This window comes from Corvus hawaiiensis, chromosome 5, assembly GCF_020740725.1.
Source record: "Corvus hawaiiensis isolate bCorHaw1 chromosome 5, bCorHaw1.pri.cur, whole genome shotgun sequence".
NCBI classification, from domain to species: domain Eukaryota; kingdom Metazoa; phylum Chordata; class Aves; order Passeriformes; family Corvidae; genus Corvus; species Corvus hawaiiensis.
Genome location: NC_063217.1, coordinates 75877797 through 75891082, shown reverse-complemented (window position 1 = coordinate 75891082; position 13286 = coordinate 75877797). Strand labels below are relative to the sequence as shown.

General features: G+C 48.1%; 1 protein-coding gene across 5 annotated transcripts in view; it reads right to left on the bottom strand.

Moving 5' to 3' along the window:
• BMP3 (bone morphogenetic protein 3) overlaps positions 1 to 13286 on the bottom strand; it is a 93901-nt gene that overhangs the window by 54626 nt on the left and 25989 nt on the right. The window lies entirely within an intron of this gene.

Below are 13286 nucleotides of genomic sequence, written 5' to 3'. Positions count from 1 at the left end.
ACTAAAAAAAAAAAAAAGGAAAAAAGAAAACTCAAAACAGAAATGCTACATGGAAAATGCAAAAGCTTATTCTTAGTTGTGTCTTTTGAACCTAAAATTCCAGCATAACGACCTGCCGCTGTTTCCTTACTACAGATCCAGGACTGTTGGTTTTATCCCAGCTCCGCAGAAAGAACAGAAGGATGATGCAAACACAGGAAAGGAGCTGGCAACTGGAAAAGCCAGTACTGAATGTTTCCAGTCAAACCAAAACAACAACTAGCCAAAAAAACCCCTGAGCCTAAAGGCCTTTGACCTTACAACGGGACACAGGCTACCCAGCTGGCATCACTGGAGTCTGAAAAGCCATTTCTCATAAGCCACTGTCGTGTAAGTCGGATACGCACGTGTCTATGTGCTGGGACATATCCAAGTGCCAGTGAACATTCAGTTTACGCTTCCTTTTCTCTTGTTTACATTTTTAAAAATTTGTATTAGTCATCTTCATTTAATCAGCTGCCTGAACTGCATCTCACTGTGTGACACAGGTTTTAACAACCAGAACTAGTAAATATTATTTAAGAGCACTGAACAGTAACTGGAGCTTACTTATTAAATGTAGGGTGAAAACAAAACACTGATTCCCATTAGGAAAGCAATTCAAGTATTTTTCCACACATATAAAAACAGGTGCATCTCCTCAAAGACCAAACAGTCCTGGGGAAAGGCTGGCAGATGGCAAAGTCAAAATCAGAGCAAACTAAGATAAAGAGAGAAAGAAGTTATGAAGCTGCAAAACTGTTGTGCAGGCTGCAGTGAACCTTTCCCGGCAAAGCTGGTGCAGGATACTCCAGGCAAGGGAAGGCATTCCTCACGCACAGCATCACTGATCACATCACTGCCATCACGGGACTGGGAGCTGTACCCGGCTGAGTCCAGAAAACCATTCTGGCCCATTTCCAGGGAGTTGCTCTCTGCCACTTGGATCACTCCTGCCACTAATGCGGGGGTGGGTGAAGCTTCCAGGTTTCCAGGCACTTCCCACCTTGCGGCTGTGGTTGATATGCCTTTCCTATGCTCACCGGGTTTTGAAAGCAGGACTGCTTTTTCTGTATTCTCAATCAAAGCAGGCTCTGTATCATTAGCTGGCTTTATGGAAAAGCAAAAAAAACAAACCACCACAAAAACAAAAAAAACCACCAACTTAAATGCTGAGAGTAAACATCTAGAGATGGGGAGAGGGGAAGGAACCCTCACAAAAATCATGAAAAGTTCATTTCCAAAGACTCCTGAACATGAAGCCGACACTTACTTCAACAACACCCACACAATCTTGAAGGAAAAGGAAAGGTGGGGGAATGCTCTAAAAAGCCACAGCTAAGGGGAGCATGTGCAGCACATCTTACAAACGAAAAGCATGGCAAGGGATTGCCTTAACCATAGGCTCAAAAGCAGGTACCTCGGCCTCTGCAGTACTCTCAAGGAGCTTCCAAGGAAACACAGACAAAGAGAGAGGTTACCCAACAGAGCTGGGCCACCTTGACTGAAGCACAAAAAAAGTTCTTTTCACGTACACAGGGAATAAGGTCTCATCACCACAACGCCAAAACCAGACATGACAAAAACCAGAAGTGAGCAATACCTCCGATGCGGTCAGTTGTCAGCAGAAATGCAGAGATTTCTCTTAAGAGATTAACACTCATTTGTGTGGGGTACTTCTAACAGTCAGTGTTGAAACCCAGTTGTTTATGAGCAGGCAACCATTCACGCTTCCTTGTTCTGGGCTGTTGAACCAGTTAATGGAGTCAGCTTTCAAGGATGCCCTGCCTGTAGAATAAAGTTTAAAACCCATATCCTAATCTCGGCTGATCAGGACACCTTCAAAACATCTACAAGTTTTGGTGCAGTGCCCAGGAATCATAATGACTTCTGAGGAGGAGAAATGCAGATTTATTAAGACAGGGCAATACCTGGAAAATTAAGAATCTTAGGCAAGACATGCCATTGCTAACAGCAGTTCAAAACTTGATGAGAGTCAGCACTGTGGAATGGTGAAGTCCAGACATATTTTAATGATGTTTTTGGTTACACTCCATTTAAAAGAATCAGCTGTCAACACTGATCATTTCCTTTTGTATAATTCATAAAGTGGTTAATTTCAGAAGCAAAAGTATTATGGGTTTGAGTAATTGACTGCTGAAGCACAGTAGGTGCTCCATCTCCACATCTGGCGCCTGGGAGCACGTGCTTCGCCTGCTCCGAGCTCGCTCCCCAGTGTGCTGTGTGCAGGAATGTGCTTCCCCCCGCGGGCTCGCTGCCCGCCGCGGGGGCAGGAGCCCTCCCGGCCAGCACGGAGGCCGTGCAGGAACACGGTGCTCCGTGTGCTGCCAGCGCCATGGCTCCGTGCTGCTCCAGAGGACACGGATCTACTCGGGCTCGCAGCAGAGCACACCGCAGGTCGTGGTAGGGTGGAGAGAACCCGACCTGCACCCTGCTGCAGTGCTCAGGGCTGATGGCTGATGCTCATGGCCCTGCCCCATCCATGCCACCCAAATGCTGCCGTGCTCTGTCAGAGCATCCGTCAGCCTGGGATTACACAGCTCGATGCCCTTACACGATTCAGAAACTGCCGCGTGATCTCTGAGCCCTCGTCCTTGCTGAAGACACGAAGGGCCAGCAGGATGCCAAGCACCCTGTTAGCCATGCCCCCTGTGTGCTATCAGGGCTGTTGTCACACCGAGCCCCTCAGTAACTATTTTGTAATGGGCACTCATGAAACACTTTGCCTCACTGCCAACTCTGTGCGTGCCTTGTGCAATCTAAAAATCAAACTGGGCCTATTTCGTTGATCATCAGTGACAAAAATAAGGCAACAAATTAGGCTCTGCACAATGTCAACCATTCTGAAGGGATGACTGGGATAAAGAGAAGTGGAATTTTGCTCACAGTTCAGCTACAGATCCAAGATGGGGAACATTTTTCTAACCATTTTTTCACGGAATGCCTTTGGAGGATTAAAAATAAACACTATTTACAATTTACTTCGGTAAGTTTGCCATGGAAACGTACTAAGGATGGAACCCCCAAGTTTCCCCCTCTGAGCTATAAAAGTCAGTTTCTCCTTGAGTGCTTCAGGAACTGACACATCAGATCTGACTTGGCCTCTGCACTCCAGTGGGAAGGAACCCCACAGTTTTACCTACGATGCTTTCCCTAGAACTGGAAAGAGAGACAGCAGCACAGCCGTCCTTGCACAAAACGTCAGATGTTGTCCTGAGACTGGCCGTCAAGCCAGGAAGGAATTTCTAACACTTCTGTGTTCTGAGTCTCTAGATTTAAGAAATCAGAAAATGGTAACTGGTTAATTATATAGAGAAGTCTAACATGTACTGCCTGTCACCAATGGTTAGTGCAGAACAATCGTTCTGCAGGAAAAACCTTTGACCTCAATTCCCACGGGGAAGTGACAAACACACCCTGCCACAACGGCAGTAGCCCAAGATAAAGCCTCCAGCCAGGTTCAGCCAACAGTGCATACATGATGCACCAAGAGCTAGCCGGCCACTGTAATTCTTTAGAATCTGACACTTATTCTTGCCTGAGAATTAGGGGTTTGGGACAAGGCAGGCTGCTTTCCCTTTCAGGGATGTTTGATCCGTGTCCAGCTGTAGTGCCGAGTTACAGAACCAGTGGCTGCACCGGTCCTGAGTGCTCTCACCATGGGAGGAGACGGGAGTATTCATGAATAACCAATTAGAAAGAAACAAGTGACAAGCAGGATTGAAGAGAGACAGAGATGCTGTCTCCAAATCCTGCTTTTCTTGGGAAGTTCAGAATTTCTTTCACAAACTTTAATGCAACCCTCCAGTAATGTTCTCCTGGGGTAACAAACCCAAAATACCAAAGCCCAGTAGCTCTTTCAGAGAAGGAGGAACTTCTGGAGGAACAAGAACCTCCTTTTGGCAGCACCTCCTTTTGGAGCTGTTTGTTACCTGGCTCAACTAACACTGGAGCATGAAGAAAACGCTCGCTGCTCCTAGCCAGGGCGAGCTGGGGAGACGGGCGGTGCAGAGCCAAGCTCTGCAGGAACCACCTCAAACAGGGCATCCCCTAAACATCTGGCACTGAATAAAATGCAGCAGAGAATTCCAGGTGCATTTCTGGAAATCATTTTAAACTGCTTGTTTTCAAGTTATTTGAGCCTGCATTGAAGTGCTAAGTGAAAAAAACTCCTTGACCATTCCATTTTTCCAAGTGAACAGTGATTCACAGAAACCTTCTGGGGTGGGAGGGGAAGGGGCAAAGCAAACCTGACATTTCGAGCTGTAGAAATCAGCAAACAAACAGGACGAAACCGAGGGAAGAGCAAGCAAAAGTTAGGGCCATGCTTCCTCAGCCATAAATTACACAACAGGAAAACACGTTAAGTTGTTAGCCAGAATGAGGGCAGAGGAAACCACCCCCCCAAAAAATGCATCACAGCCCAAAACAAAGCTTATCCCACCAGAGCTCTCACTGGAGAGGGCTGGTAAAAAGCCTCAGAGGTCTGGGATGAGTGCAATTTCTAGCAGGGCCCCAACTACTTTTCAAAGACTTGACATTCATTCTGTGAAACTCTTCAAGCTCACAGCAGAGCTGTCAGGAGAGCTGGATTCCCCTTCTGCAGGTGCAATTTTACACATGGAAAATTAATTCCAGATGCAAAGCAGAGTACTTGTCCATCTCCAGAATATGAACTGCAGTTTGAGTGACATTCACTTGCTGAAATTCCCCCCTGCAGTTCACCTATGGGTTAACACGGAGGGAGCCCTCTCCTCAAAACCTCTGCCCATCTATCTCCTCCTGCTGCACTGCCACATACACAGTGACACAGGGGGCACGATGCAATAAACCTGCACTTCGGCCTTGGGCAAAGGATTTTAGGTGTATAATTCATGTATGCCAATTATTTGTGGTAGGTAAAAATACTTCTTCAAAATTAAATGTAAAGAGAATAGCAAACAACTGGAAAGGTCTTTTGTGTACTTGCAAATACGGAATGTTGAAGAGTATGAAATCTTTGGGGATGTCAAACTCTTCTAAATTCTTGATAATCACATTTCCAATCACCTTCCCCCCTCCCAGTATGCACAGTACTGGAATTTGAGGCAAGCTCAAGGTACAGAACTTCCGTAGAAGCAATCAAATGTCCCAGTTGGCCCTAAAGCAGTGCAGTGAGCTAAGGAGGTGTTCTGCCTGGGGTCAGTGCAGTTAATCTGCATCATTACTCCACATTCAGCACTTGCTGACTGGACGCCCGACTCGAGGGCCGGGATCCCAGGCGGGGACACACCGAGCACGCTCTCCTGGGCAGACACATCACCTGAGGCTGCAGGTCCCAAACAAGTGCCCCGATCCCAGCAGTCACAGCCCTGGGCAGCTTCCTGGCAAAGCTCCACACTCAGCCATGGCAATTTGGACAAACACACTTTCTCTTGGAGGTTAAACTTGTCTATTTAATTTTTCACAAGATGAAAGAGGAAATGATGAGAAAAATTCTTTAGTAGCACTTGTAACTGCCAGCGTAAACACAATCCAACTTACGTTTTACATACAGAACACTACCAAAAAGACAGATAAATCTCTCTAACCAGGGTCTTTATCTGCTGCTATCTGAAAATGAATGCCAACTGGCAGCAATAACAACTCCCTGCAATTCGTGAAGCTTCACTTGCCATAATCTGTGCTATTTCTTTCTCTGGAAAGTAGAGAGATGCTCTGAGGAGAGTCAGGCTTAGAAATGACAGCTGTAACACAGAGAAAAAGATCCTGAGTTCCCCACAATGGCGCTTTTGCTGTAGGAAAGCTGTTTGCTCTGAGCACTGCTAGGTGTAAGGAGACGCACACTGCCACTTGTGTCTGCATCTCCTTTTCACGCCTGTTTAAATCTGCTCCTGTCCCAGCACACCCCAGTCCAGCTATGTCTGACCACATTCTCCCTGCAGAGCAGTACACCCTGGGGCAGCAGGTACCACATCCTGGGAGGACACTTTGCCCCGAGCAGCAGATAGCAGGCAGAATCACCAACAAGCGCCCAGCAGCATCACCACCCACACAGGCCGCCGTCTACTGGCATTATAGACCGTGGACGTGGAAAAGCTGCAGCCCAGGCCTGGAGCTCTGGGAACTCAGCAGAACTCACTGTGTACTGCCACCAAAACACAGCCTAGCCAAGAAAGTGGAAGAGAGGTGTATATTGGGATTGCGGAGGCTTTCAAGCCCATCACCACATGTACAAACTCAAAGTTTCTGCTAACAATTATTCACCCCATGAACCAGATCGCTTTGGTGCATGAAAGGAAGCCACATCAGCAAATCTTGTGTTTCCTGGGCTGACTCTGTGCTAATCAAAGGAGCCCACAGGTAACACACCATGGAAAGCAGCATCCATGTCATTTGAGGCATATTGTTGAAGCAGCTCGAGGTTCAAAGAGAGCTGCAGCAGGGGAAGATGTATAAAAACATCCTGGAAGATGGTTTTCATTCCAGTGAGCTCACTCTGTCAATGAGACAAGCAAAGGGTGGAGGGGGAGCAGTAGCATAAGCCTGTTCAATGACTTTGCCGAAGATCAGAGAGCAGTTCAGCAAAAAAGTAATAAAATTTTCATCTCCTGATTCTCAGCCCAATGTCCTCTGCTAGACCATGCTGCTTCCAACCATCTGGAAATACCGTATGCATCCACGGGCCATCGAAAATGTCCACAAGGTCTAACAGGCAGTGTAGTTTTTAGGTATAATAAAAAGCCTATACTTGAATAAAAAGATTTATACTTTCAAGATGATACTTTTATTTTATAATAAATAGATTATACTATACGGGGTACTGTCTCGCTGAGCAGCCCTCCTGCCCAGTTACAGTGGTGCTTAACAGGTAGCACGCTTGTTTTTCCATCTTTCCGTGACCTTGCGGCTGCGCCGCCCCCTGAGCTGTCTGTGCCTTGCCGTGCCAGGACAGCAGTGCCTGTGTGTCAGGGTTAAGCAGCAGTGCGCCCGGAGGCCAAGGCTGTTGGGAAGGGCTCTGAGACTCTCCGGCACCAAGCCTCGCAGCGTGCTGGCTCTGCAGCCCTCCCCAGCACCGCTGCCAGCCGGGCTGCAGGCACAGGAGGGCTGGGAGCTCACACCCCAAGCGAGACCAGGAGTACCTCGGGACTGACCTAGATCGGGACTTCAGGTGCAGCTGTTCAGGTGCCCAGTCCGAAAGCCGTGTGCCTTGTAATGCCCACTGCGAACCACCAAAGGAGCCAGGGCAGACCATGGCTATTTCCAGCACGCTCACACCATGTGCTGGCTGTATGAGGACTTGTAATGCCCAGGGAATGCTTCCCCCACAGCCACCAACACCTGCAATCACCTACAGAGCAGCCACAGCCCCTATTCATACACAGGAGATTAATGCTGGAATCTTCCCAGCCCAAACACTCGGGTCTGTAAGGGCTAAAGGGAAGGTTCTGCTTCCCTAAAACGCAGGTACGTTCTTTCCGAAGCACACCCAGCCAATTAAAAGCAATTTTCAAAAATTTCCTAGCCCTATTTCTGGTTAAAAAAAGAAAATTGAAACACGGACCCCCAGTTTTCAATTGGCATTAACAGGATCAAAATGGATCCCTGAATAGTTGCCATCAGTGACAGCAGAGCATAACCCCACAGACACAAGTAGCAAATTAGCAACTCTCATGTCACAGCATTTCTGAAATCATACAGCAGATGTGCAGACTTTTAAGGATGCAGATACTGAATAACAAGCCTTTATCTTGAGATAAAGGAAGAAAAAGTAGCATTAAATCAAAGCAAATATTTGAAAATTGGGAGATTATTTTTAATAATCTGTAATTCTAAAGTAAGATGAGCAATTTAAGACATATAATTTGCTTTAAGTGCAGCAATTTTCAAGCCAAAGCAATTTTTCAGGCTGCCATTGTAGCAACATTGATTGGGGGGCACCTTCAGCCTGAAGAAACTGCTGCTGTTCACAACACACACGTCAGATTGCGGCAACAGCGGACACTGCCTGCATGTGGTCTTGGGTTCCCGGGGGAGAAGCGGACACAACTGTCCCTATTGCTGTTCAACTGCCCTTGCTGCTTTTGAAAAGTGCTCCATTTTGCCAAGTTTTCCCTAGACACGCCTTTAAATCAGCACTGGCAAATGCCTCAAACAAAATCCGCAAACCAACCATCTCCCATTCAGTGGATTTCAACGCTCCTTCACTCTTGTTAGCACTGATGGTAGAAACTAATTTTCAAAGCATGCCGTGTCAATTGCTGCTCAGACCTGGCCTCTCCTTCCCTCTCTGCCCTGGCTCAGCTCAGGACACCCCCTCGATGGTCAGGGGTTCACAGCCCTTCTGTCTGCTGGCAGCGCAGAGGTAAAAGTACACTGTAACTCGCAAAAAAAGGCTTTTAGTGCTATCAGGTGCTTCCACACGAGTTCAAATGAAAGCTCGGTATCTCAGAGGGGAAAAGTGCCTCTCCTGTGCCAAGAAAGATCCTCAGCAGCAGCTCTGTTAGCAGCATTGCCTTTTATTCTAAGTGAACTCAGATTAAAATGAAGGTGCAAACCAGAAATTCCCCCAGCTGCCGGCTGGGAACGACAACACCAGACACACTCTGCGGGTGTCTCAGGGGCTTCAGACAGCCTGTGGGATTGCAGACAGGCTTTCTGCACAAAGCCAGAGCAACCAGGAACTGCAACTCCTTTGGAAAGTACCTGTGTGCCTCAACCACAGCTCCGTGGGCTGCACTGTTTACAGTGCCCCTCCTGTGAGATGCCTGGCGTCTGTAAACATGCCACTGACCACGGCCACCTCAACAACTGGCCAGTGCTTCCCCCTCTGGTTGTAGCTCCTGTGTCTCAGGAGAGCCCTTGTCCTGGGCATGGGAACGGTGCTGGCACTCAGCCTGCGCCCAGCTCCGGCACAGCCTCCCCAGCACAGGCTGCCAACAGAAACCGGCGCATGGAATCCCAGGTCTTGATCAAAAGGTGAATTCCACATTTATGCCCACAAGAATCGCCTCCTCCGGGAAGGCTGGCAGACTGCCGAGTTTCACAGCTCCGTAACACCGACTTAAGCAGCCAAGCGTCCGGACACACTCTGCAGGTACCAGTGGCCCATCTCAGCCACAGCATCTGCCTCCTGCCCGCACAGCCCTGGCGGCGTGTTCCTCTTTTGGAGGCTCCCTCTTGGGCACCCCTTCCTGGGAGGCCCAGCAATGAGGAATTGGATTTCCTTGTTACTTCGTTCATGCTGTTAAACCTGCTCACCTCCTGGGAGACTGCGCACTGATAGTCCAAAACCAGAGAATTCTATACTGATTTCTGACTAAAACAATGTTAGTAAAAAGCAAACAGCCATTAAAACGGCAACTCCCCAGCACACAGCCACCTTGGTGAGCCAAGAGCCCGGCATCGAGGCACCTGCAGTCCCTCGCCACCCTCCGGAGATCCCGGCCCTCTTCCAAGCACCCGCTGCCCAACAGCCCTGGGAGTTCTGGCCATGGCCAGGCTATGGGTATTTGCATGGTGCTGGGCCTTGTACCTACTGACCTTTCAACCTGAACCTCTGACCCACCCCGTCCACACCACAGTGTTGTGGCTGACCCTGGCTGGTGCCGCCAGCTCCGGGCACCCACCACGCTGTCACCTCAGCTCTGGCTCCCTGCCTTGGCAGAGGTGCTCCTGACTCCTGCTGCTCCCTGATACCTATGGGAAATCATAAAGGGGAATTTCCTAAGCTTGGAAGTAATCCAGTGTTCAAGATCCATTAACAGCTTTAAGCAATTCACCCAAGGTGAAAAGCAATACCTGTGGCCGGACAGGAAAGTTGAAGCTGAGCCTTTCCACAAGGTTCCCATCTTATCTCTGTGCCCTCCCCACAGCTCCTGCACCACCCTGACGCCTGCAGAGCTGCTGGATGCTCAAACCACAGCAGGCTGCATGGCTGCAGGCTCCCTCAGGATAATTACCCCAAAAAGGTTTCATTTGACTTGAGACTGCAGATTGGAACGTGATCTGGGTATTTCGTTGTGCTCTTTTCCTTTTTCTGGTATGAGCTCCCTATGCTCCACGTATAAACACAGCATAGTTTGTGAATTTCTTAAACAACTAAGTCTTGTCATTCCCACAACAAAAATGATTGGTCTGGTACCACCTGCTTCCCCCAGCAGCAGTTTATGTGGCTCTTTGAGAGAAAGGGTTTCAAAATTGCAAACTTTCCAGTACTAAAAGGTAAACTCTAAACTTCCATCTGCGCCTATGAATGCCACAACTTAAAGCTCTCAAAAGTAAATCAAGCCCAAAGCAGGGCATTTTCAGGTGAGCACACTGAGACACAAGTCCCATTGGCACCTCGATTCCCACCCAAGAGAAGCTTTCCCTAAGCACAGAGACTTGTCAGCCATCACGCAGCAGGTTCTCCCCTCTTGATATGCTGCCAAATGGGGAATTCCAGGGGCTGCAAGAGAGGGGTGGAACAGTGGGGCACTGGTCTTCCCTCAGCAGGCTGCACAGCAGCCCTGCCCCGGGAATAGTTCCTGGCCTCTCCAGGTTCCTAAGCGAGTGATGGGACCAGCCCAAACCACTTTATTTTCTAGCCGATGGCAGCTGTCTTGCTGGAAATTAATCTGCTGCCTCACTCCCCCTCAGCCAAGAATCCAGCATAAGCATCTTTCAAACCTGCAGTTTTTACTTTTTTCACTTAAAGAATGTAGTATTTGATGAAATACTACATTGTGTAAACAAAAGCCTTATCCCTAGCTATTAAATGTGAAGTCCCTTGTTTTGTCAAAGACATACCAAAGCCAAGTCCAAAGTCCCTGGATACGCCTGCAGGAGTCTCGGAGCGATTAACCCCTCTGTCGGGCTGCCCTGACCTCCAGATGGATCAATGATTTTCTACAAGCGTTTCTTCAGCTATTCTGGCGGCACTAACAGGCTGTTCTCACCTGCAGCAGTGGAGGCGATGCCTGTCCTGGGACAAGTGCAGGTTGGACACCGGGATAAAGAAAGGTTCTTCTAGACTTGGAAGAGCCAGATGTCTTATCTCGGTGCTGCCCACCTGCTGCAGATAGCAGTGCTGACCACAGCTACTTCCACAAGCCTGTTTCTAAGGCCGGTTAGAGGCAAACTCTGGCTGCAGCCCCCAGCACAGTCGTTCTGAAATGTTGTGTATAAAAGGGATTATTCAGGAAACCTGACAGAACCCTCAGAAACTGAACATTTAAGACCCCAAATCCTTCTCCAAACATCAATATTGCAAAGCATGTAAGAGAGAAACCCCAGACTTTCCCTCTGGAGAAAGAATTGCTGGAAAGTGCGTAAACTGCATTTCTGATTGAGGAAATGCTGATGTTCACGATGCTCCAGAGCATAAGGCAGCAATGTCCTTATGCTCGAAACATGGAACCTAGAATTCTAAACTGGGCAGATAACAGGATAAGGGGACCACACCCTCAAAGAATATAAATCAGCAAAGCTTCTGGGCAACAGCTTCCAGTTCTACATATATTTGCATCTGGCCTGGCAGAAGCCAGTCATTTTGAGACTCCTTCCATAGTATTTGTGTGCAGGAGGTGCAATTCCATATTTTGGCAGTATGTCCTGCCTAGTACAAATGTCTGCTCTGCACGAGAACAATGTAGAAAAAAGAAGTTTGGCTCCGAAATCAGACTTCAGCTCAGCAGTAGTCAGACCATGTAAGCCCCAAAAGCCTCCACAGCCAAGACCAGGGAAATGTGGTTTTCGTGTCTGCTCCGACTTCTAAATTAAAAAATGTATTTGCAGAGCAGCCATGGTGGAACTGCACAAGAAGTGCTTTTCACTAGTGCTTTCCAGTTCCAAACAGCAATACTGACTCAAAAAGGGGGGGGGGGGGGGGGAGTCTAAAAAAAAAAGAGAGACCTGTAATCACAACCTTAGGAATTATATGGAAAACGTACTTCTGAAGTAACACATTTCTTATCATTCTATGCAGCTGAAAATGGCTTTCAAGGAAGGTGTTTTCCTCTAGCTAGTGACCACATGGAAATGCCAGCGACCCAGCTCTAACTGTTCACAGCTGAAGCTTGTGCACTTGCTATTAGCCATTTCTATCTTCAAATATCAATTAAGTACCGTTCTCATTTTGCAAAGAATAATTTACTCACCCAGCCAGCAAGCAGAAACTGGCAACTACACCGTACACCTGTTATTACGCATTACAATGAAATTAAAGTATTTAGAGAATTTGGCAAGACTGCTAAAACTATGATGGTGGTTATAACTGCAAACATGCAGATGAATGCTGCTCCTGCCTGCTAGGAAAATACTGCTGCACAAAGAACTGCTGGTGTCCAGCAGCTGGCCTTTCAAGATGAGTATCCACAAACATGCCCTCTGTGACACCTGCTCAGGTGGCACGGGCGCCAGGCTCCGGCGCTGCAGCAGGAGCAGCAGGAAGGGGCCCAGGAACGGCCCCGCACCAGCACTGACCTCAATGGGGGAAGTGCAGAGCACTATTTATTCAGGTGCAATAATACAAATCTTTGTGGGTTGTTCCGCAATGATAAAACAAAGAGGATTCCAAAGAATGCGTTCCCTGTGTGACTTCCCGAGCCCCACTGTAAGCACACCGTGTTTGCAATATCCAGTGATGGCCAGAAGCAAAATTATTGTCGTTTGGGGCCTCCGAGTGCAGAACTCGAGCAGCTTTTCAAACTGGGAAAGTTTTATGGTGCTGCAGAGTGTAACTGGGACGTGGGGAATAACACAGGGACCCGGTGGAGATAAGCTTTTGCTCCCCCAGGCATCCTTTCAGCTGTCCTAACCTTTTCATGTAAAAATAAACAGGACAAGGCTGCAATAAAAGGCAATTTATGTGCTGTAGCTGCACCATGGAAGCCTAGGGAGCAGGGGGCATCCCAGCACAGTCAGTGACCCGAGCTTGTGTCATTAATTACTGGTTTTGTTCAAGATGAGAGAATTTATGCTCAGTATGAAACACCACCAGCAGAGGTGGAAGCTAGAACTCTGTAATTTATGGAAACGCTTTCCTAACCACAAACAACTAAGTAGTGCAGACACCTCAGCACCAACAATAACCAACCCCAGAAAACGTGTCCAAACGTGGGCTTCATGCCCAGAGGCTTTGCCATACATGCACACCTGGGGCTACCTGTATGCAATCGATCTCTCCTGCGGTCCTGGCACGGCCACGTGGCCGCAGCTCACAGTGTCAGCAGGTTACTCTAACCTCATCCACATGGCCCGTGACATCCTCGTCCCAGGGTTTTCAG